Source organism: Camelus bactrianus, chromosome 17 (genome assembly GCF_048773025.1).
Source record: "Camelus bactrianus isolate YW-2024 breed Bactrian camel chromosome 17, ASM4877302v1, whole genome shotgun sequence".
Classification (NCBI taxonomy): Eukaryota; Metazoa; Chordata; class Mammalia; order Artiodactyla; family Camelidae; genus Camelus; species Camelus bactrianus.
This window is the reverse complement of record NC_133555.1, coordinates 25,683,809-25,707,896: the sequence shown is the minus strand read 5'-3', so window position 1 is coordinate 25,707,896 and position 24,088 is coordinate 25,683,809. Positions and strand designations below refer to the sequence as shown.

At 38.7% G+C, this 24,088-nt stretch overlaps 1 protein-coding gene and 1 non-coding gene across 9 annotated transcripts in view; one reads left to right on the top strand and one right to left on the bottom strand.

The window, feature by feature from the left end:
* Positions 1-24,088, bottom strand: part of FHIT (fragile histidine triad diadenosine triphosphatase) — a 1,253,716-nt gene that overhangs the window by 568,826 nt on the left and 660,802 nt on the right. The window lies entirely within an intron of this gene.
* TRNAS-AGA (transfer RNA serine (anticodon AGA)) lies at positions 375-446 on the top strand. Its single transcript has one exon. It is a non-coding gene; the product is annotated as a tRNA-Ser (tRNA).

Below are 24,088 nucleotides of genomic sequence, written 5' to 3'. Positions count from 1 at the left end.
TGAGTGAGAGTGACAAAAGGACATCCAGGCTTCAGGGGGTGGCAGTCACACAGATCTTGCAGTGTATTTCTTTTTTCCCTTCAAGCAAGCTTGACCAGTGGTTTCCATCTGGGTTCAATTTTGTGCTTTTGTTTCCCCTACCCTCCTGCTGCCTGGGGACACCTAGCAATTTTTAAAGATATTTTTGGCTGTCACAATTGAAAGGGTGCTACTGGTACTCAGCAAATAAAGGCCAAGGATGGTGCGAAACGTCCCACAGTGCAGAGAACGGTCCCCCAACGCTCACCCACCCCAGAAAACACCGACAGGGTAGAGAAAGCCTGGGCAAGACTGAGTTTTTCTGTCTACAAGTAGAGATAACCATCTTGAGGGTGGGGGATAGAGCTCAGTGGAAGAGCACATGCTTAGAATGCACGAGATCCTGGGTTCAATCCCCAGTATCTCCATTAAAAAAAAAAGTTATAAAAAAAATAAAGATGGCCATCTTTGCCTTCCTAAGCCTCAATTTCCTCACTGGTAACAAAGCAATAACCATCAACTTCCTAAGTGTTAACTGGTAGAGCCTGTCACATAGTAAGTACTTATTATTATTAGATACTTGTAGTAACTATTACCATAACAAAAGCCAACATTTATTCTGCACTTATTATGAATTTTAGGTACCCTATTGACTATCTGAAAAATTGGTATTGTAATTTCATATCCCCTAGTGCTCAAAACACATTCAGTCAATTGATAAATGTTGATGAATGACTGTCTATTAAATGGTCACATACACAGGCACACACATAAGACAAAAAAGTTTATCGGGACACGATGCGCAAAACAGTAAATTAAATTCCTCTAATTCCATTAAGAATGCTTTCCTCTGAAAAGTTCCTGATCTTCAGAACAAGGCGATCTTACAGGCAAACTCAAAGCTGTGTTGTCCTTTGATTCAGACAAAATACAATCAAACGAGGCGTGGTTTAAACCTATTACTGCTGGCCCGGCAGACCGCTGGAGCCAAGGCTGCCACTAATTCTGTCCTGCTATATGCAGGAAAGCGAAAGAGACACACGGCACTTCAAATAAATCAATTTCCTTTATTAGCTTCCTTTCTTTATCGTTTGCTTTTACTGTAGGTTTTGTGGATCAAGTTAATCATTTTCATGTAAAGATCAATCTCAAAATGGGCTTTCACTGGAAAGTCGTTGGCAGATTTCGTGAGGAAGCCAAATTCTAAAGAAGGATGGGATATTTACACTAGATTTTTGTTATTTCCAGCAACTCAACTATTCCCTGGCTTTTTGATAACTGTACTCCAAAATCATCATCTCCACCGTTGCCCACTATTGGAGAAGATGTGCCCTTGCCAAGATTGGGCCCATGTCCTAATTGATGCCAATTGGATACTCTCACCTTGAAATCTGCACCTTGATGATAGTAACCAAAAGACTCAAAAGAACTAGAAATATCTGCTTCCAATTGTGGTAACCTCATAAAACTGTTAAGTAGCACTTGCTGTCTGTAACTAAGTTCTACCGCATCCTGCCCATTCCCATGTCTCGTTCTCCAATCACCAACCAAGTGTACAGTGAACTACCCAAGAGACTTTCAATAAATTCATTTTTTGCTTAATCTAAGTAGTATCTACTTCTTTTTGCTTAAAACCAAGGCAATGCTGTTACTGGTAGAAACACTGGATTGCTCAGGACATTACAAAACTCTACTGATGTGCACAGATGTGGAGTCAGGGTATGGTACTTCTGCTTCTCCTTCATTTACCTGCTACCCACCTTGTGCCTCAGTTGGTAAGTCTGTGAAACAGGAAACATTGAGGAAGCCTAACAATTAGAGATGCTCAGTAAGCCAAGAAGGGTGTTACTACAAAGTTTCCTATAGATCAGGCGACCTGAAAACGTAAGGAAGTGATTAAATCTTCTTGAGTATCTCAAAATTTATCTAGATCAGACACCTATTATGAAGGACTCATGCAACTTCTGAATCAGGAAAAATATCCAAGTTTAGACAATATTCAAAGGTAAGATGCATATTTAAATATTTGTAAATATGCATAAAGACACACAGATATATATTTAACAATACTTCTACATTTCTTTTCCCTTTGATGAACTGTAGATCCATAAAGAAGAGTTTCATACAACTATTCCCAGGACTCATTGACACTACTAACAGTGAAAGCCATATTCCGATTTTTAAGCATCAGTTACATACTAAACAAGGACTCTACTCTGTACATACAGTACATGCCTCATTTTGAAGGTATCTAAGAGAACTTTCTTCAAGTTTCTTCGATCAGTACCTATCAAGTACCTTTCTGAAAACATGGGCAAGTTTATATATAACATACATGGACATACACAGACACATCTACTCTGTAAAAACTCATTTCAAGTAAGCTGCTTTTGCAACATCACAGCCCGTAAGTCAAGCTCACTAAACACATTGGACATGATTCATGTATCAGCATACTTCTTCAATTGAGACTTGAGCTAAAGATTGGGGTTAAACTGGGCTTCCAGACTTAGATCTGAATATTTAATTCTAAAACAAATCCCATCCTAGGACCCCGCACCCAACTCTCAATCCATATTTGCCTACTAGGCACCTCCTAGAACAACTACCTACATCCATAGCGTTTAAGAACTCAGATACCCAAGAAGTTCACTCCATGTGAAATCCAATGAGGCTAGAAATCACAGTCAAAGAAATGAACAAAAAGAAAAAGATCTGAGGATCTTCGAAGGCAGATGACAAAAAATGAAGACAACAAGGAAAGCAAAAAGGTCACAGCAAAGTCATGGGAAGACTGAAATGAGGGAGATGAAGAGAAACAAGTCAGGGAGAGAAAACGGGCGCTGAGGGTTGCAACTAGGAGTAACTGACAATAGAAAATGAAGGTCAGGAACTTGGGCCAAGTGTGTCATCTACTTACCGATTTGGTATTTCCTTAGAGCTATTGGTAGAGTAGATAATACAGAAGTTGGAAAAAATAGTATTTTTTTTAAATATTAGTATCAAAACTTTGGTATTGATGCACTTCTATCTTGGCACCTGCCCTCAAGGAAAGACCAATCCCCATTCTTGAGGCTAGACTTTCTTTTTATGATCCTAAATGGCTTTCCTTAGAGTATTTAGAAGAGTTACTTGCGTATTCTTTAGTGGATGCTAATAAGATGCTATATAGCACAGAGATTAAGAGCACGGGTCTAAAATCTGGAGTCATACTCTCTGGGCTCAAACCTCTCAGCACTGCAGCTTAAGAGTTGGGTGGCTTCTGCCAATTCCTTAGTGTGTCCCTGAGCCTTCATTTCCTCCTTCACAAAACAGAAGAATACCCACTTCACTGGGTTCCTGTAAAGATGGAATATGATAGTGGATATTGGAAAATTAAATCATAAGCTCCAAGTTCTTTTAGTCTGCCTTGGTTACAATTATAATTAAAGTCAATGACCATTAATTTCAGAACCATTAGTGAAAAACTAGGTAAAGAAATGATTGACCCAAGGGCTACTGCAAATTTAATTCCCAGATTAATCATAATCCTTCATTTAGAGAAAGTAGTCTAAAGCGAGTCAAATTTAAGACAAATTTGTACTTTTCAAGTTCTTGTAAAGTTGAATATTTGCATAATTCAGTTTACTGAAGGTGGCAATGATCTATGTACAAATTTAAAGATTGGCCTTAACAAATAACAGTCAATCTGTAACCTCAGACTCTGGATGCTTATAACGAGAAACTCCACTTGTTGGGATGTCTGTATTATTTCTTTTTCCAGAGGAAGTTAGTTTTACTACCTAATCCTCTAAGAACCACTGACTAAGACCTCAGTGATCTAGTTATAACTTACTCAAGCTGTGAAAAAAAGCAGAACATTTTCTTGCTTTCAGTAATACACTTAAAGTCATCCTTCCTTGGGAGCAAGTTATTTTCCAATTAAAATAAACAAGAAAGAAACAGATTATCATCACAACAATGCAAAATCTTCATTTTTCACAATAATGCAAATTCATTTAGCAAGCCCAAGTATTCGTATGCAACACAGACTACTTAGGTTTTCTTCTGGATGTAACTTTAATTGTGAGGAATATTTACTATGTTTTAAAAAGCAAAGAAGCAGGCATCTCATCTGTTTAAAATCTTATAGGGTGATACAGACAAAGCAGGCTGAAGAAGCTTTCAACGTTAATAATAAAAAACATTCAACTTTAAATAGTGGGAAAATTGACCAAAAACAACCTTAACAACAAAAGTGCCATTTTAATGCTTAATAATTCTAATAAGAAATACAAATTTAAGGGAATAAAGGCAAAACAGAGGATAATTCAGAATACTGAAAATCTGTCATTGTTTAGCTCAATGCACAGGCAAAATTAAATAGAAAAAGTGATGTCAAGTTGTGATGCAGCTGTTCGTTTTGCATCCAGATAGAGAGGCAAATAGATCTTAAGCACTTCAGCCCAATCTAGGTGAGACTGTTCACCACTGAGAAGCAAACAGGAATAAATGAGTCTTTACCCAGATGATACAATGTGACAGGTAATTTTGAAGATTTGTAAGCCTCTCTGGAATTCAGAGTACTGAGGAAGAGGAAGTCAACATCGAAAAGAGGAGAAAGGAAGAAAAATCAGCAGGTTATAGGGGGCATTTTAGTTACAAGACTGATGCACATTATTTTTTTTTTTAACCAAACAAGTATCAAACGATTCTCACAAGGTCTGACTGTGGCCAACAATACTAAAAGAAATGATTTAAAATATTTTCATTGGCAAAAGGTAAATTTATAATGTGTTCAAACTGCTTTTTTTTTTTAAATTTTGAAAATAATGGACATAAGCAGGTAACACCTTATGGATAAGTATTTAAAATATATACATGTCACTTTTTATAACACTGTATTAAAAATCAGAATTGAATTTCCATATGTAAGATGAACAGTATCTCCTTCATTTTATTTTATAAACACAAGAGTTAGTGAGTGAAGTAATTTTCCTGGAAAACTACTGAGTAGGACAGAAGATTCACGACCCTAAAATTCATTTTTCAAATGTTATTTAAGAGGTTTATATATATACAGGCTTGTTTCTCTCCTCGTAAGCCTTCTGCTTATTTGGTGACTCCCTGCAAACACACAGCACAGTCCAAGATCTTCTCTCTTCTTACATGCAGTAGAAAGACAGAAAACATCAAGTTTTCATCTTTGCCACATACATCTACCTTCCTGTTAACCAAAGGTTCTAGGATCCTGAGGTAGACAGGAAAACTTAAATAGTCAAGGAGAATGGCTGGGAGAAAGCATTAACTCCCCATACATATATCCAAGACTTCAAGTCACATATGTTACATACACATAGAGCACTCATATCTGCACAGGTGGACAAGGATCTAAGTTCCCAAGAAAGCCTGGATTACAAGAGACTGATGTCAACATTTTTTTTTTTTTTACCAATCAGATCATTTTCAAATTAGTTCTTAAATCTGATGAATTGGTTTTCTCCAGTCTATTTAGTAAGACATTTTGCCTCCCGTTAAGAAATAAGATAAGAGGGAAAGCTTATTTCAAAATGGAAATGATCCAAGAGCCCAGCACCTACTGCAGGGGGAGCAATGGCACATCATTTTCCATAACTTCCTCTCCTCTGAGAAAGTAATCCACTTAATGTGCCCAGGACAGTAATCCTACCACTATACTTGGGAGTACAGACTCCCAGGGAACAGAGCCGTTTACAAAAACACTCAGGAACTGCCAAGCACTGAAGGGTTCAGACAGTCACTGCTAAATACCATGTATTTTGTAATTCTGGACCTACTGGCAGTGTATTGGCTGATCTTTCTGGCTTGAGTCTTTCCAGCTGAAGGTTGTTTATTTCCCACATAATGCAAATGACAGGGAAGATGCTGGTTTATTTTGGGACTGGCAAGGTAAAAACTTAAAAATCATGTTTTAGATTAGCTCACACAAAAAGTGTCAGATGGTCATTATGAAAGAGAAAATGCTTTCAACAGACCTCACACATTGTATAATTTGGGGTAAAATATAAAAAATTTAAATGTCCCACTCTTAACAAAAACAGGATTTTTACAAAGGTAACTTTATTATTTTGAATGAAAACCTTTTCGCCTGTGTTATCATCACTTTCAGGATTTTAGCCCTGGAATGTTTATCAAAATAAAATGGGGGCCAGTTTACTGTCATTTATTTAAGAAGAGGAGGGGAGAAAGGAGCCTGTATTAGCTTGCATTCCTCATAATCCATTAGCAGGTCCTTTCTCAATTGTGTAGGAGGACAGAAAGGTGAGACTACTTTCATATTTAGGTCCTTAAGAAATTCAGTCTCCATCTCCCATCCGTCTGCCATGATTTAAATTTTACTTTAATGTAGCCTGTTAAAATCTCCTCCCCTCTGCAGCTTTCTTAGTCTCTCCGAAGATCATGGGAACTGTACCCAATATATTTCAATTGTAAGGATCATACAGTGAGCACCAATGATGAGCTGGGTGATCTGCAGATCTCACACTGTTCTCACAGCCATGCCAGGAGGTAATTGTTCTTTTTGTCCATTTTACCGGTGGCAAACTCTGGTTCCTGGAAGCTAAGAACCTGACTCAAGCTTTCTCACCCAAGAAGGGGCTGGGCTGAGATTCAAATCCACACCCACCTCTTAAACCTGTGCTGCTGCTGCTGATGGTAATAGGAAAAAAGAGAGTCCACTTCTAGGAGACTGGAAATTCTTCTACCTGCAGGCAGCACTTGATTTTCACCAGCCCTTTAGAGAAGATCTGAAGGACTAATCAGAGGAGAAATCTATTAAATAGAAGGGAAAGCCACCAAGGAGTAAATAAATTCAAGGACAGTTTGAGCGAGTATGAAGTTTTACAGGGAGGACCAGAGAGAGGGTTGGGGGATGGGTAAAGGGAGAGAGGGAGAGAATTACTGAGGAAAAGAAAGGCAGAGGTATGGAGGAGTTTTCCTGATGTGAAGCATCACAATGAGTGTGGCTTAGAACACTGGAGCTGCTAGGCGAGCAGAGTTCAAGACCTTAGTCAAGTACCACCATGAAAACTCCAATGCTGGTTGCCCGACCCTGATGTGCTACATGTTAGTTCTTCAGTAAGTGCATATTAAGTGAACTGAACACTGTCTCTCCCCTGAAATGAAAACATCTATAATGGTAAAGACGTTGCCACTGGATTTGAAAGCTGCAGAGCAGGCTGACTGCAGGATGCAGTGTGAGAGTGTGTGTGTGCGCGTGTGTGCGTGTGCATGCGTGCAGCCTGTAAATCATCCATGTAAACTGCTTACAGATTAGTTATGAAACTGGTATTGTGTGGTTGTCTACTCAATAACCAAAAAGCAAACAAGCAAAAAAAAAAAATGCAGAGAAGAAATGTAATCTGAGTCACTTCATATTAATAGATCACTCAACCATTTGCTTAAATATTTATTTAATACCCACCACATGTCAGGCACTGTGCTACAGGCTAGGGGATATACTGGTGAATAAAACAAGTATAGTTTTCCTAATCACAAAGTTTACAATCTAGTTCAGAAAACAGACGGTATTCAAGTAAAACAAATAAATACAGAACTACAAATCATGAGGGTAGAAAGGGTGCAATGATCAAGACTTACAAGACAGGTGGGTGAGCCACGGAGAGATTTAGATCAGGTGGTCAGGAAAGACCTAAATCTAAACTCTAAAACCTAGCTGGTTCTCAAACTTGAGCATGCATCAGGATCACCCAGGAGGCTTGTTACCAGACTGCTAAGCCCCACCCCCTCCACATTTCTAATTCAGGAGCTCTGGAGTTGTGCAGTTTGCATTTCTAGTAAGTCCCCAGGTAATCCTGACACTGCACTGGGAAACATACTTTGAGAACTGGTCTACAGCATAGTGCGTGAACAAAGGCTGGGAGATTAGGCAAGAAATCTGTAGACATCCTTACAGATGACTGATGACAGTATCAGTGCCAAGTTCAAAACCTGTCTAGGACTTAGAGTCAGCCTAATAATGAAGACAATAAAGACCATTTTCCTTCCCAAAAGGAAGGACTCTATTACCATCCTCTAAGGTAAGAACCTGTAAGAAATTCAATCAAGGAATACAAAGAACCAACTCCACAATCAAACAAAATATTTTACACAGCATTTCTAAATTAGTACATCATCTATCATCTAAAGAACTTGACCTTATCAAAGCATATTTAGCAAAGAAAACAAGAGTTCAGAGGGCCACACTGTAAGGATTATGGCAAAGAAGGCATTTCTGCTAATAGAAGAGGATATGATCTTACAAGTATTGTCAGGCAACTCTAACTTACATGTAAAGATGATACCCTTGACCTCAAATGGTTTAAAATACTTAACTGGCTTCCAAAGGAGGATAGTTTTTAATTAGCATTTTTTTTTATAAAAAGATAGCAAGCCATTAGAATTTTGATGGTTTGGTGGTTCTCAAACTTTTGCTTGACCCCAAATCATCTGAGAACTTGTTTAAAGTGCAGATTTCCAAGGGCATCCCCAGAGTTTGATGATTAAATCAGATGACATGAAGCCTAGGAATCTGAATTTTAATAGCCCTCCCCAGACCTTCTGGCATTGGTAAACTAGGGACTACAGTTTGTGAGAAATGCCTAGTTCAAGCCAGGTTCCCCATAAAAGGCAAAACCCAGATGAATAATCTCTTACGCATCTGCCAGAGATGCAAGTCTTACTGAAGGATTATTATGTGCCAGGTACGGCGCTGGGAACTTCTTTAAAACATCTCCTTTAATCTTGAGCAATATTATTATTCATATTTAAGTGAGCAATGAGGAAAACAGGACCTAGCAAGGCAGAATAACTGTCCAAGGTTACGGAGCAAATAACTTAGGGAGTCAAGATGCAAATGGAAGGTTTTGGCTCCAAAAAAAGATCAACGTTTTCTACACTGAACTCGTGACTACAAACCTCTGTGAAACTACAGCAATCATTACGTGATTTTCTGGCAACCACAGGTTCTCCTAAAGTAGTATGTGATACAGATTTATAAATCAAAGAGAATCAAGGTCCAACTCTGTCTTGAGACTCTGGAGTACCCTTGGATACCTGACAATATTCAAAGGTGCTGGACAGCCAAGAGCATGAATCAAGAACAGTGCCCCTAGCTTGAAGTTTTTTCCCACTAATATTTCACTTGATGTATTTATCCTGCACTGGACTCAGAGACAGAGTGTTTACCAGGGAAGGACAGGGACTAGAGACAAAGGCCTGCGGGGGGGAAAAAAGAAATCTGTCTTTATCATGGTTCAGCTGTGTGAGTGTGAGTGAGTGATTTAACCTCTCTGAGCCACTTTCCTCACCCATGAGGTCATATTAACCTTTAGTGCAGGGATTGATGGGGCACTTATATAAGGAAACATTTGTGAAACACTTAGCATAGTACCTTGCACACAGGAGATGTTCAGTAAATGTCATTCTTACTTCTTGTTTATTAACATATTATCTCTAAGAGGCATGTGATGCGGTTATAAAAATAGAGAAAAAGAAACACAAAGAGCCAAGAAACATAAGAAAATCTTACTGGAATTAGAAAAAGGTAAAAAGAAATTACAACAGCAAAATACCATCGTACCCCATAAGATTAGAAAAAAGTCAGCTTTGATAATATAAAAAAATTGGGGTAAATATAGAGAAATACTCTCTCCTATACACTGCAAATTCATACAGTCATTTAAACAGGGGCATTTGGCAGTTTGTTCATTATTTGTAATAGTGTCATACAGAAATTCTATTTCTCCTTACTGGCCTCAGAACAGATGTCAGTAAACTTTTTCTGTAAAGGGACAAACAGTAAATATTTTAGACTTTGCGAGCCGTACAGTGTCCCTGGAAACAACTCAAGTCAGCCGCTGCAGCTCAAAAGCAGCCACAGATAATACATAAATGAATGGATATGGTTGTCTTGTAACAAAATTTTATTTGTAGACACTGATACTTGAATTTCACATAATTTTCTCACATCAAGAAATATTATTTATCTTTTGCTTCTTTCAACTATTTTAAAATGTTCAAACAATTCGTAACTGGTGGGCCACACAAAAATGGCAGTGGGCTGGATTTGGCTAAGTGGCCCCTCACTGTTTGCCAGCTTACAGTGGTCTCTGCACACCCAAACAAGGGCGCATGGATGAAGATATTTATTAAAGCTATGAAAAGCTGAAAACAACTATCAGATCATCAACAGGCAAATGGCTACAAAAGTTAACTGTGGTATATCTACATCCTAGAATACCATGCTGGTAAACAAAAACTAAGTAATTCTAAAAGATACTAATAAAAAGATACTCGATAAACTGAGAAAGTTGCGACTCTACAGGGACAGTTTGATTCCATTCACTAAAAACAAAAGCAAAAATAAAAAATTCTAATTTAACAACGCTGTATGTTTTCTGCTGAAAACTCTACTGGCATGCAAATACAATTCTTTTCAAAGTTTGGAAGAATCAGCACATACTGTTTTGTAGGGGTAGGGGACCAAAGAGAGGGTGAGGGGTGTAAAAGGATAAGTTTTATCTGTACTACTTTCATTTTGTCCGAGGGGACTGGATTAAAAGAGCTGAGTTGGTACTTAGAGCACTACGCAGCACTGAGAAAGCCTGAGGTGGGTCACTGCGCGTTAGACCTTCTGAGATCCCAGACGCAGAAGCAGTCCATTTGCTGAGACTGAGTTACCTGCTACTCACAAGTGTTTGGATTTGTCTCTCAACAATTAACTGACAAATCTGATACAGACTGGAACAAGAGGCAAAAAAAAAAAAAAAAAGAGAATAAAGCCAAGGAACATGCATTCATTAAAAGCACTCCAGGGGACTTTAGGATTCCTTCTGTGCTTTTATTGTGAATGTCACAGTTCTTAGTGAGCAAAGGACTGATAACAGCATGGAGAAAACAGAATGCTGAGTCACATCTCAGAGTGTGTGTGGGGTGGGGATCCGATCAGCTCTGGCTTCCCTAACCAAATCAGAGAAGAAAGTGGTCACAGCAGATACCCTGTCTCAGTTCATTACTCAACACCTGTTAAACGTGATTAACAGCCCTGGCTAATTATGTGTTAAGAGCATCTTGAGCTGTAATGGATCCCAGAGGTCTGTGAAGTTTACTTCATTTACATGTTTGTCTCCTTTCACAAGGTCTCAGCCAAACGGTGCAAAATTCTACTGAGCATTTTATGAACTCCCATGTGATCAACTCACAGTTTCCAATATGCCAGTGTCTTCCTACAAAGGACAGCAAGTGCCTAAGATGTACATTTGTTTCATAAATAAAACAGGCAAGGTTTGTATTTTATGGGGAACAAATGGGCCTCCTGTTGCAATTAGTATTATAAAAGACTGCTAATCTGTGTGCATTAAATTATTCATTACATTTTGCGATCTCAGCTAAAAGACTTAATGGCATTTAGGTGGCAGAATGTACCCCAACCCTCCTTTACCTCACCTTAAGTAAAGCAGAACTGCAAAAATCAGAAATCAAGAAGGATTTAGAGAAGGCTTTTTGTTTGTTTTAAATTATATGTTAAAATATTACTGTATTAGGTTATAAAATTACATAATATGTATTATGTATAATAATATATTTATACACACACACACACACTACAGACTAAGACAGCACAGTTATTAGGGTCTGTTTCTTGCTTCTCCTAAATGGTATTCAACCGAAATAATTTTGAACCCTTCCTAAAGTTAGTTAATTGAAATGCAGCTAATTAACCTCCCCTCCTTTTTCAGGGAGTGGAGGGACTCAAGGGAAGAGTTGGAGGCAGAAATTAATTCCTTTTTCGTTCCTACTTGCTTAGTCTAGCAAAATAATGAACAAGAAGTTACTCGAACAATTACACATAATGGAATATTAAAAAGAGGTTAAAAAACACTGATGAAAATCTGCATGGGTGTAGAAAGATATCTGTGATTTATCCACTGGAAAAAAGCAAGCTGCTGACCACATAGCAAATGGTGATCTAAATTTTGTAAAATAGCTGCCAAACTCCACGTGTGTGCATCCTCAGATTTGTGTATTCACAAGAAAGGGCCTGAAAGTATACATAACTACAAAGTTTTATAAGCAAATTGATTCTGTCTCCATTAGCCCCAAGACAAATTGTGTATCCTAAATGACCTGAATAATTTTTCTAACTAGAAAGGCATTGTCCTGGCCCCTTCTTACCCCTCAAAAGCCCAGCACCAGGGTGTAGATCATGTGCCCCGGAGTCAAGCAGACACACCTCAAATCTTACATCCACCACCTACTAGCCATGTCATCTTGACAAAGGTCTATCTCCACTGTGTCCTCATTCACAGTGTGGAGAAAACAGTATCTACCTCATAAAGTTGCTGTGAAGGTTAAATGATTTAACAACAAGGTAGTGCTTAGTTTAGCAAGCACCTTGAACAGTCACCTCTCCATCATCATTAGCTAGAACTGTCTTCATCTTGTTCCAGCCATAATGTGAAACTCCTTTATTCACTGCCTTTTCTCATCTGCCAAACGTAAAACAGGACAAAGAGTCAACACGGTTTCTGTGCTCCTCCTCCCGACCTCTCTCACCAACCACTTTAAGCTCCAAATAAAATTACTGGTTTTTACATTCCTGAAATCTCCTCAATCTGTTACACACAGATCAAGGTCATCAAACACCACCTTGTGTCTAATGAGTTAATTCTCTATTGTGGTGTGAAGGTGACGGGGGTGAGAGGGGCTGTTGAGTTTTTGTGGTGGTTGACCGTTCCATTAGCACATTTGTGGTTTGTATTTAACTCCAATATTCTTTTTCCTAAAAGTTCCTTCCTTCTCAAATTACTTACTTTTAATTTGCCTTTTCACGTTAGTCTATAAACTTCCGTCATTTCAGTGAAAACTTGGGCTCTAATCACACTTCCACTGTATATAATCTGGAATTTTAGGAAAGGTACTGTTATCAGTGAGGTTCAGTATCCTTACTGACAAAACGGAGGTAATATCATCTACAAGTTGGCCCTTTGTTTTTAAATAAATTTGATTTTTTCCAATTATAGAATTCAGGTCCATTTTAGTAAACAAAAACAAAAGAAGCAACAGAAGATGATTAAAAGCATCCATAATTCCAGTAGCAGTCTTAAATGTCTGTTATATCCCTTATAATTCTTATAAAAGTACATATCCAAAGGTTTGGGATCAAGTGGTTTGGAGATTTCAGAATCTTGCTTTTTTTTTTTAATTTATTATTCCTTCTTCCTGTATAATTTTTCAATGTTAACTTTCAGTCTGATATGTTTAACTGAACACCTTTCATCGTGTTCTATACTTTATACCTGTAACCACAAATATGAAGGTTTTGTTTTGCTTTTACCCCCAAAAACGGCATCGTGCTTTACATATTACCTGTAACTTGCTTTGCTAATTTTATAATGTATCACATGCAATCCTCCATATCAAATATATATTCTCATTTTTAATCTCATAATGATTCATAGTATGGACATACCACAGTCTAACTCATGTTCTACTGAACAAAATCCTTTTTTTTTTAATTTTGCCACTATGGACAATGTTGCAGTGAATAATATATACATTATATATAAACACACTTTATATATATATATATAAGATATAGATTCATAAAGACAAAACTATTATGTCAAAGGTAAGGTTTATTTTTAATTTAAAATGATAGGGTCAAACTGCCCCCAACATTTCTCTGCATTTTCACTAGCATGGGATGTTACCTATATTTAAGTTTTGCCCAAATCATGGATGAAAAAATCTTATTTTACTTAGCAGTTCTCTGAGATTAATTCTTCCCTTTTACCAGTCATTTGGATTTTCTTCTTCTATAATTTGCTCATATACATCCACTGCCTACTGCATCTGGTTGACTTTTTAAAAAAACATTTTTATGGAGGATTTTGGCATTTAAGTGGCTTAACTACTGGTCTGTGTCATGTGCATTAGAAACACTGTGGAGTTTTGTGTTTTTTGTTTTTTTCACCTGGGTTACTGGTTGCATCTGAATGTGCTTATGGTCAAATATATACTGTTTAGGGGAATATGCGCTTTAACACATTTCTGTTTCCAAATTTGCCTTACCATGCCCTACTGTGCCCATTAATCCCTCCACCCCACGTTCCATGATGGTCCCTCTTGCTTTGGAAGCCCTTTCTCTCCTCTACTCCTTGCTTTCCTTCATCACAATTACCTCCATAAAGAACTAAGATTTCTCCCCCTCTCTCCAGCCTTTCTTTCTTTCTTTCTTTCTTTTTTCCAAAGGGAGAATAAAGCTTTGACCAAAGACAGTCTTGATGAGATGGCTAGAAAAACTGTTTTCTTCATTGGCATTTTAAAAATATTGCTCAGTGGTTTGGGACCCATTTGTTCCTACCACTGCCATCTATCTTTGCTTTATGGCTTCTGACTTTTGCTGCTTTAACTCCACATTCTGTTTTGCTCCACTTCAACTGTTTAGCTGCCAGGTTCGGTCTGGTTTTACTGATTTACTGTATCTAACCTCACTCCCTCTCTGGATTCTGAATCCCATCCTAGATAAGGCTGCTTCCAGCTCACAGACTCACTCGCTTGTTGACTGGATGAAGTTTAGTTCAATCAATAAACATGTTAGCATAAGCGGGTTCAATTCCAGCAGCACAGCTGTTTTCAGATAGCTTCAGATAGTGAGACCCAGAAACTTAAATTATTTTTGCAAAACACTGTTAAATCATGACATTTTAAATTTCATCCTGTGAACTAAAAACATTTCAACCTAGGAGAAAATCATATTAGAGATATAGGTAACAAAGCATCATTTTATTTAGTTTATATTAGACATGCTATCTATTACTAGAGATAGTATACTGTTTCTTTATATTGAAGCATTATTAAAACAAAACAGCAAGCACAGTCCCCCCAAATAAAAGTTTTTAAACTTAACTTTCTCTAGTTTTTTTTTCCCCCATTAATATCAATTTGTTAGTCTTTGCTTGTTTGGGAGCTAACACCAAGTATTTAAGAAAATATTATGGTAAAATAAGTAGAAATGGAGGACATTCTGTTACCCCCCCCCAACCCTCCAGAGAACTAAGAAAGCACAGCTTTTATTCCCACGGGTGCAGAAAATTCCAAGCGAAGCAGAGAGACCCTTCAGAGGCTGTCACAAAACTTCATGGGAAAAGTGTACAGTAAGAGATTAGAGACCCATTTTAAGGGGTGAGCTAACAGGATTTGCCAGAGAGTTCTTAGGCAAGGTGAGGGCATATTCTGACATCTGAAAAGCATCTGAACTTTTACATTTCTAACCAACTTTCAATTTTGCTTATCAAAACCTTGGCCTAGTTATCCCTGCTTACAATGGGGTACCATTTTGCTCTGGCCTGACTGCACAAATACAAATCCAGTTTTCAGTGTTCAAGTACTTCTCATTCTTTGAAATGTGTCCCAAAGTGCTAACACTGACAGTGTAGAAATACTCCAAAGATGTACATCCAGAAGCTTGACGTATGAGGACAGAACAGGCAATAAATTTGTTAACTCTGAGCAGTTCTGCAAGAGAATCGATTCCGTAGCCAGTGTTTCAATGCTCGGGATCAAACAGCATTCAGATAAAGTAGCTGCATGTTCTGAAACAGAGCACATCCTTCAAAACCGTTCCCCTTCATAACTATTCTAAGGTTTCTGAGGCTCTTCTCATATCTTATCACATTTTAAATATGTAAAAGAATCAATATTTGTTCTTTACAACATTCTATTTTTTGTTGTGCTGCTATTGTTGAAGGACGATCAATTGTGATTTGCATCAACTCAAGGGCAACTTAAAAGACAGCTGCAGTAACTAAGATTGAAATTGGCATGGCTTTCCTTGGTGAGGTGTTAGACGTAAATGTGGCTTTCATTTCATAATGGAGTAAAAGAGTGAGGTCTCTCAGACACACCACTCTCCCCCTCTAATCTCTTCTCCAAACAGTAACATTGGTGATCTTTTTATCATGAAAATCCTATCATGTGACTTTACATATTGAACTTTTTCTAGGGTTTCCATTGTCCTAAGGATACAGTCCAGATTCCTCAACGTGGCTTCCAAGACGCTACCTCAGGGCTCTCAACCCCAGCAGAGCAACCCCATTTTCATACAAGCATTTTGTAATGCCCTCTTTAGTCTCTGGGAATGAAAACTACCATAAAAATAATTTACCTACATTCCTCAGGTACTATCATAACTTTAAAGTCATTATAATGCCTTAATTTTACTATAAAGGGGAAATACTAGAATGGAATAGAATGCGTTAACAGAAGCTCTCCTTCCTCTGGACATATCCAAGGGAACATGCGGCCTCAATTACCCCGAGCAGGCATCCCATGCTTATGAGGAGCCAGTTAGAGATGAAGCAAGCACTGTTCACAGCAGAACAGAGAGACAAAGAGAGCCCAGGTCCATGGTGACTTCAGAGCTGCTGCATCAAGCAATCCTGAAACCCATACTACGTTCAGACTGTCCAATGATCCTAGCCAGTAAACTCCCTTAAGGTTAAACTTCTTGTATTGTGTTTTCTGCCCATGACATAAAACATCACAACCAACACATCCAACCAAACAGAGCATGAGGAATAGAGCCAACTGTCTCATCAAACTGTCTAAAGCATGCTTTATATGATCACAAAAAGAAAACAATCGGTGCTTTTCTCTGACTTATGAAATATTATAGACTTCACAGAAATGCTTGTGTTACCAGAACAGCCTAATCTCAGTGTTTAGAAACATGTTTCTGACTAGTAATGCCTAAAGACTAAGATGCAAGTTTCCTGATTTTTTCATGTGCTTTACCTTAAGGTTTAACATAGTTCTCTGAGCTTCAAGGCAATGCTGCAAATGTTAATCAAAATTATTAGAGCTGCATACCCCAACCTCCTCCTGCCAGTCCTAGTGTAGCTAAGAAACACAGGTGACCATTAGCACACCTGAAATCCCACACTAATGTGGATTTCCACGGGTGGGGTAAGTACAAAAGCCCATATTACCTTCTCATAATGGAATACCTATTTCCTGAAGTGCAGTTTTCCAAATACCATCATAAAATCATTTCCCCCATCCTTTACCCTCAATCTTTCCAAAACGTAAAGTAGTTAATAAAATAAACTGACAATGTGACAATTTATACCGTACTCCTCCTTGACTTTAGATATAAATGTACTACAATAATTACAGCAGTAAGAGCAAATACTTCTGTGGAAGCATTTGTGGACCAGGCATTTATTCGCAACACTTGGGGAACACTAACGCCTTTAATCTGATAATGATAAACCCTTCAAAGGTAACTACTATTTTGTATCACCATTTTACTAATGAGAACATTGAAGCTCAGAAAAACTACATCACTTGCCCAAAGTCACACAGTTGTAAGACAAGATTTGAACAGAGGGACAGTGCTCTTAATCATTAGATTATACTCCTTCTCAATATAGAAAAGTGCTAGGGAAAGGACTGGATGGTATTGGAAAACATGTCTCAAGATTATTAGAAAATGAACTTATGGGAATCTCAAAGCTTTGAGATGCAGGCAAATAAACGCTATTATACAAAGAGAATGAAGATAAACCAAACGTATTTTTTAAAGAGCTTGCAAAGCCCAAGTTGGAAACTTGTCACTCTAGTGTTTACATGATCATCCTTAATGTTCAAAATCCTAAAAGCTTTGTTTTCAAATCAGCCCCAATCTCTTGTTCTCTGATGCACCCACACTTACACACTCATTCATACTTGTGCATATGCACACACACACCACTCATGCACAAACATGCACCAAATACGTGGGAGAAAAATAAAATTGGCTCTCTTCTCTTTGTTGTTGATCAAATATAGCTACAGAGTCAGCAGGGGACAAATATCTTAATGTTTATTTCATGTACAAGCACTCTGAAGAACACAGAGGAGTAACTCTTGAGACAGCATTCTGAAGGGGGAAAAATGCTGTAAAATCCAGTCCCCAGGGGAGTGTCATTTCTAGCAATGAGGTTTGTTTTCTTTACCTGCAGTGCATCTTGGTGATCAAACCAAAAGTAATTGATTCCTGGGCTCAGAAGTCTTCATCTGTAGTTACCTTTTTCATTCATAAATAAATCAAAAAGTAGTTTTGATCCTATCTTCTAACTCCTAATCTCATAGCAAATACTTTTGTAATACACAAGGGGCAAATTAGGGGACTTTCTCAGATGCAGGTGGGCAAAGAAGAAGCACCTTTGCTGGATTTGCCTGCCTCTGTGGTACACATACAAGGATAAGAAGCAGAATGGGCACACCACATCTCTATCGGGGCCAGCTGTCGCCATCTGAAGCACCCATACATGCCAGGGGATGGTAAGTGTCATCCTGCAGTGCATTTGAATACAGGCCTGACCATGAATACAAAAATGGTCATTAGGCTCAATTCTTAATAGTGACTGGCACTAACCAAAAAGTCACTATTTTATTTAATTCCTTACAAAAAAAGAAAATAAAATACCAGCAAGGGGGTAAAAGAATAACAAGACCTCTGGCAAAGTTGAATGATGTCCCTCTCCGATGTTCAGTAATATCAATTCAAGTCCACGGCGATCCCCTACTCGGTGCCTCCATCATTCAGAGATAAAACACAGTCCAAGAAGCCAGCAGGCAATGATCTCTTTTCCCTTACTGATAATGGTTCTCAGAACTATGGTATAGTCATTCCCTTTTCTTTTTAATTAGGTGAAATCTATTTTATAAAGGAAGAACCGCCTCAAAGAGGTCACAGATTTATCATGATGTTGAAAGTCATAAAACCACAGTTACAGGCTAAGTAGTTAAATCCAAATTACATACCACCCCATTAATTTTATAATCAATAGAGATTAAGGGAAATGAGGAAGTAAATGATAGGATCCTAGCTTAAATCAAATCAATACATATTTATTGGCATCTACTACATTTAAGATTCTGTGAAGAAGAAAGGGCAGTGTGGAGCCAGGTTCTGTGCCTTCCAGGAGCTTACCATCTGGCTGGGGAATCGATACGTAGCATGAGGAAGGTTGCCTTGCAGGGCAATAAATGCGAGGGTGGTTCACAAGGCCTCTTGCAAGTAATGGCCAACAGAACCATGCAGAAAAGCCTGCTGGTCATAGTGCAGTGGTGAAGAGCATGGCCTCTAGAACCAAACTTGCCGGGTTCAAATCCTAACTCTACTACTCACAAGCTCACTGACCTTGGGCCAGTCATGCAAACTTCATATATTATGAGTTAATACTTGCCAGTACTTCCAAATAAGGCCTGGCAGTCAGTAAGTGCTGCATAACCGTGAAATAAGTGAAATGCTATTTAGACACAGGAAAGATCTCTGTCACTCTCAAGTTTCCTAAAGCGCTGACAGGATTTAAATGGGGAAGGAAAGTAACATGTTCACTGTCCCCATTCCACTGATCCTTTCTCTACTGCTACAAACATTCTGAGGTCTCAACCATTCTAAAAAGCAAAAATGATAAAAGGTCCCCTACTTTGTTAACACCCTGTAAAAATCTCCTCTCTCCTTCCCTTCAGTGATAAACCTTTTAAGACTCTCATACATATGCATGTATTGCTTGTTCATGATCATTCATTCCCCTGCCATGCAAAACCTGACCCTAGCCCCCACCATTCTGCTCAGAGCACTACAGAAAGCCTCATGCCTACATCTAACATCCCTTTATCATCAGTCAGCATCTTCTCATTTCTCTCGAATAGTAAAACCATTCCCCGTTCTAGGTTCTGTCATTGTCATTAGATTGTTGACTTCTAGAAGGGAGCTTCTTCCCCAAACCCACACTCTTGGTACTCACTAGTCTGTCAAAAATGAAATTGCTTTGTTAGACTATGTTCTTTACCGCAGTGGTAAAAATATTTCTAAAAGGGCCCCCAAGATGTCCACCTCTGCTGTATATAACCCATATAATTCCTTCTTCTAAAGCATGCACAGGACTCTGGTATGATGCCATCCACCTCTGTAATTAGGTTATGTTATAGAACAAAAAGGGACCTTGCAGAGGTAAATAAGACCCCCCAGATCTGCTGACTTTGAGTTGCTCAGCGGGGAGGTTATGTTGGGTGGACCTGACCTAGTCAGGTGAGCTCTTAAAAGAGACTGGGCCCTTCTAGACACAAGAAATTCAAAACCTAGAAGAAATTCTGCTGCATCCCATGAAAAAAGTAAGCTTCTATGTTGTAACAGAGAGATTAAGAAGAAGGCCACATGGCAAAGTCCTGAGAGTGTCTTCTAGGGCGTAAGTGTGGGTGGTCACTGTCCAACAGCTTACAAGATAATGGGGACTTAAACCCTACAGCCACAAGAAATAAGTTATGCCAATAGGAGGGAGTTTGGAAGTGGATCTTTCCTTACTCAAGTCTCCAGATAAAAACACAAGACACATGACATCTTGATTCCAGTCTTGAGGGACACTTTACAGAGAACCCATGTAATACATGCCAGATTCCAGCCCATGAAAACTATGAGATAATAAATTTGGGTTATTTTAGCCACTAAGTTTGTGGTAATTTGTTAGACAGTATTAGAAATCGAATGCACCACTTTCCCTTTTTTCCTCTACCTTCTACCATCTTCCGTGACTCCACTGTCTTTACCAGTCACTTAAATGTATATTGTCTTTCTTCTGTTCAACACTCTCCAGGGTGATCATGTCCAGTTGAACCACTTTAATAGTCATCTATATGTAGCTATCTCTAGATTTCTAGACTATTCTTCCCTCTTAAGTCCATGTCCTATTTTTCCTGTTGCCTGATGGTCAGCTCCATGTGGGCACCTAACTCCTAATTGGATGGGTCCAAAATCTCCCTAGTTATTGCCCCATTTGCCTCTGGCTCAAAGTAACTTCTCCTAAATGGGGCCAGTCCTGTTCATGACAGCTCCATCTTCCCAACATTTCGTCTGCAAGCATCCCTAGGAGACTCACCTTCTCCCCTTTCCATGATTAGAACCAATGATGGGCCAACTCCTGTTGGCTTTTGACCAACACAGTTCACATTCAAGACCTCTTTTCTATTCTTGATGGAATTCACACTCTTACTACTACTGGCCTGGCATTTTTCCTAATTTATCAAAAACCTATTTCAAAATCTTTAAGAATTTACAAGGAAGTCTTTAAAAAGGCAATGGAAGTAGTGTCACCTCCAATGGGCTCTTAAAATCCAACACATATAAACGTCAAATCTCAGCTCTGTTTGTTAATTGTAATGACCCCATAATATTTTTTCATGTCTGAGCCTCAGTTTCCTATCTGATTATTAGGGAAGATAACATTTATCTAACAGGGTTATTGTGAGGATTACATGAAAAGGAATCCAATCAGTGGTGGCTGTTGCACCCATCACCTAGAATATTGGCAATAGGACCACTTTCCCTGTCAATCACGCTTGAAAGCTTAACAAGGTCTTCAGTCCCTTCTTTCTAAATTCCCTTACTGAACCATCAGGGTGACTTTGACCCATGTCTTGCATGGTAACTTCATCAGAGCATGTTTTGAGTCTCTATTCAGCTTGTAAACTCTGGGACAATGTTAACAATGTTGCTTGTTGATCCTTGTCTCCCTAAACACTGACTACTAAATGCTATGATAAACACCGAAATTGAGAAGTGTTTAAAGTGGAAACTTGGGAACAGAAGGGGAGGGAGGACAAAGAAGACAGTCAAAGGGGTGAATGGAATGGGCAAGCTCCAACTCAGTTAAAAATCAAAGTGAAGCAAAGATGCCCCTGTGTGTCTGAGATTATTCTTAATGAGCAATTCCCTTTGGGACATAAGCACCATTACTGAAATGAGATCTTCTGGACAGTTGTACTTTTCCCATGGGAGGAGGGAGGTAGATTCTAGTGTCATTCAATTCATCACATGCCACCCAAAGAAAACACTGGAATATAAGTGGAATTTTTTTGTAATGAAGGGAAAGAATGAAGTAATTGGATATGCTTGACAACTTTGAGTTAGCTCACTTGCCCCAAACATGTAAACAGTCAAATATCTAACTTTTTTCATCTGAAGCTGAAAATATCTCAGTGACACAGCTTTATTTTCTGCCATACACTGGGGACATGACATTCATAAAAACTCTAGTTGGTTCTAATTTATGACAAATAAAACAAGATGTCAGTTAAAATTTTTATAAATACCTTCCTTTAAGAGCTTTTTAAAAACTTTCATCGATTTCTTCCACTCATCGTCAGAGGATCAGAAAAAAATTTTTAAAAGCCCTAAAAGTGGACATTTTCTGGTCAATATCTGAGTACATAAAATCATGCAGGAAGACTTTCAAAAGAGTAGATGGGGCTGAATATTCAGATAAAGTCCAAAGAAACACAAGCAGGAAGGAGGTGGGGAGTTAGGAGAAATTTCACCAACAGGGGCAACACTTTCACATCCTACAGGGGGTAAGGAAACAAGAGGAATGAAGGTTCCAGTTGGCTTTGCCAGAGGGATGGGCAGAGAGAATAAACAATGCCTCGACAAGAGCATCTCTAGTCAGCAGATCTAACCAGGCCCTGCCAGACTGACATGGATCACACGGTGATGGATACGCTCTGATACTGCTCTTCAGGGGGATGGGGAGGCTCAGGACAGAACTAACAAACCAGATGGGCTGGGGAGGAGGGTGAAAAGGTAAAGAAGAGAGATAGAAAGGTTTATCTGTTAACACTGAGATGTGATTTTAGAAACACGATCCCCACAACTCTCTAAGGTAATAATCATGACACCCTTGTAGACATGTGGAAGTGCAGGCACCAAGAGACTAAGTGAGAAGGTAAATGAGGTTGTTGAGCAAGCATTCCCTTCCTTTCCCTGATGTCCGTGGGAGAAGCATACCTGCCTGGGCCTTTGACAGTGGACGTGGTCATGTCAGTTGCATGGAACATGAATGAAGACAGTGCGCCAGCCTGAAGCTCACAACTGGCTCTCTGCGAGCTCCTGACTACCTTGAGAAGAACATGTTTCAGAGGCTCAACCATGAAGCCTCCATTCCGGGTGCCAACGTGAGACATGTGAGCAGAGCCACCCCCTTACCTGCCAGCGTGCAGTATAAAAAGGTCTCCAGCTCGGCCACAGAGCTGGGAGGACACAGTGATGCTGTCACATACTACTGACTAATACAGTGAGTAATCAGTTTACTGAGGTGTCTAAGAATGATTTTTTTTTCTCTAATTGCCACTCATTAGAACTTGGAACCATGGCTGAAACACACAAGCCATTTTTTTAAACAAATGTCAGTTTTCTTCTTGCTCACAAAGAGCAAGAGAAATTGAATAGAGAAACCTATTTCTGATTTCCACCTCACGAGTTCTAAATATAGCACACTTCCTTGGTGTGTCTTCCTTCTGGGTAAACTGGATTCTTACTGAGTGTACCTCATTTTGCTCTGGTTTCTGGTGGCTTACAGGCTGAGTTTTTCCTCCCCTCCCTAAAGCTGCCTTCCTGCGCTGTTATTTTTATAAATCACATTAACTGAGAAGATTGCATTTTATTCTCTTACATCATTATCTCCCCAATCAGTGTACTTTACTCTTCACCATATTTTTGTAAATCTCATCTGGTATTTTTGTGTTTCTGCTTCCTACACTTATCTCCATCCAGTGTCGATAATAGTCCCTGACTCTTTGATGACTCCAAGCTTTTACTGAACACGGTGGGATTATATCCATAAAAGGTTTTGATACACTCTTCTAACCACAGATCTCTTTCTGTCACTAACAGAAGTTTTCATCCTTTGAGATTAGGCACATAGCTTCAAGGGCAGAGTTTCTGGGCCCGGATAATCCTCATCTGTTCTAAAGTAAGATTGCTCCCTTTCCTCAGTCTTGGTTTTCCTGAGTACTTTTCTCCTTTGCTTTTCCTTTCTTACTTAATCTCATGATTAAAAATAAATTACCATGAATTCCATTATGTCCCTAGCATCCAACATTTTTGCTCCAATAATTTCCTTTTATGATACTGGCCTGAGAATTTAAGTGTTTACATTTTCCTGACAAACTGATTAACAATGAACACAGTATAGGAGGGTGGAAGCTGTCTCTCAACTTAAAAAACCTC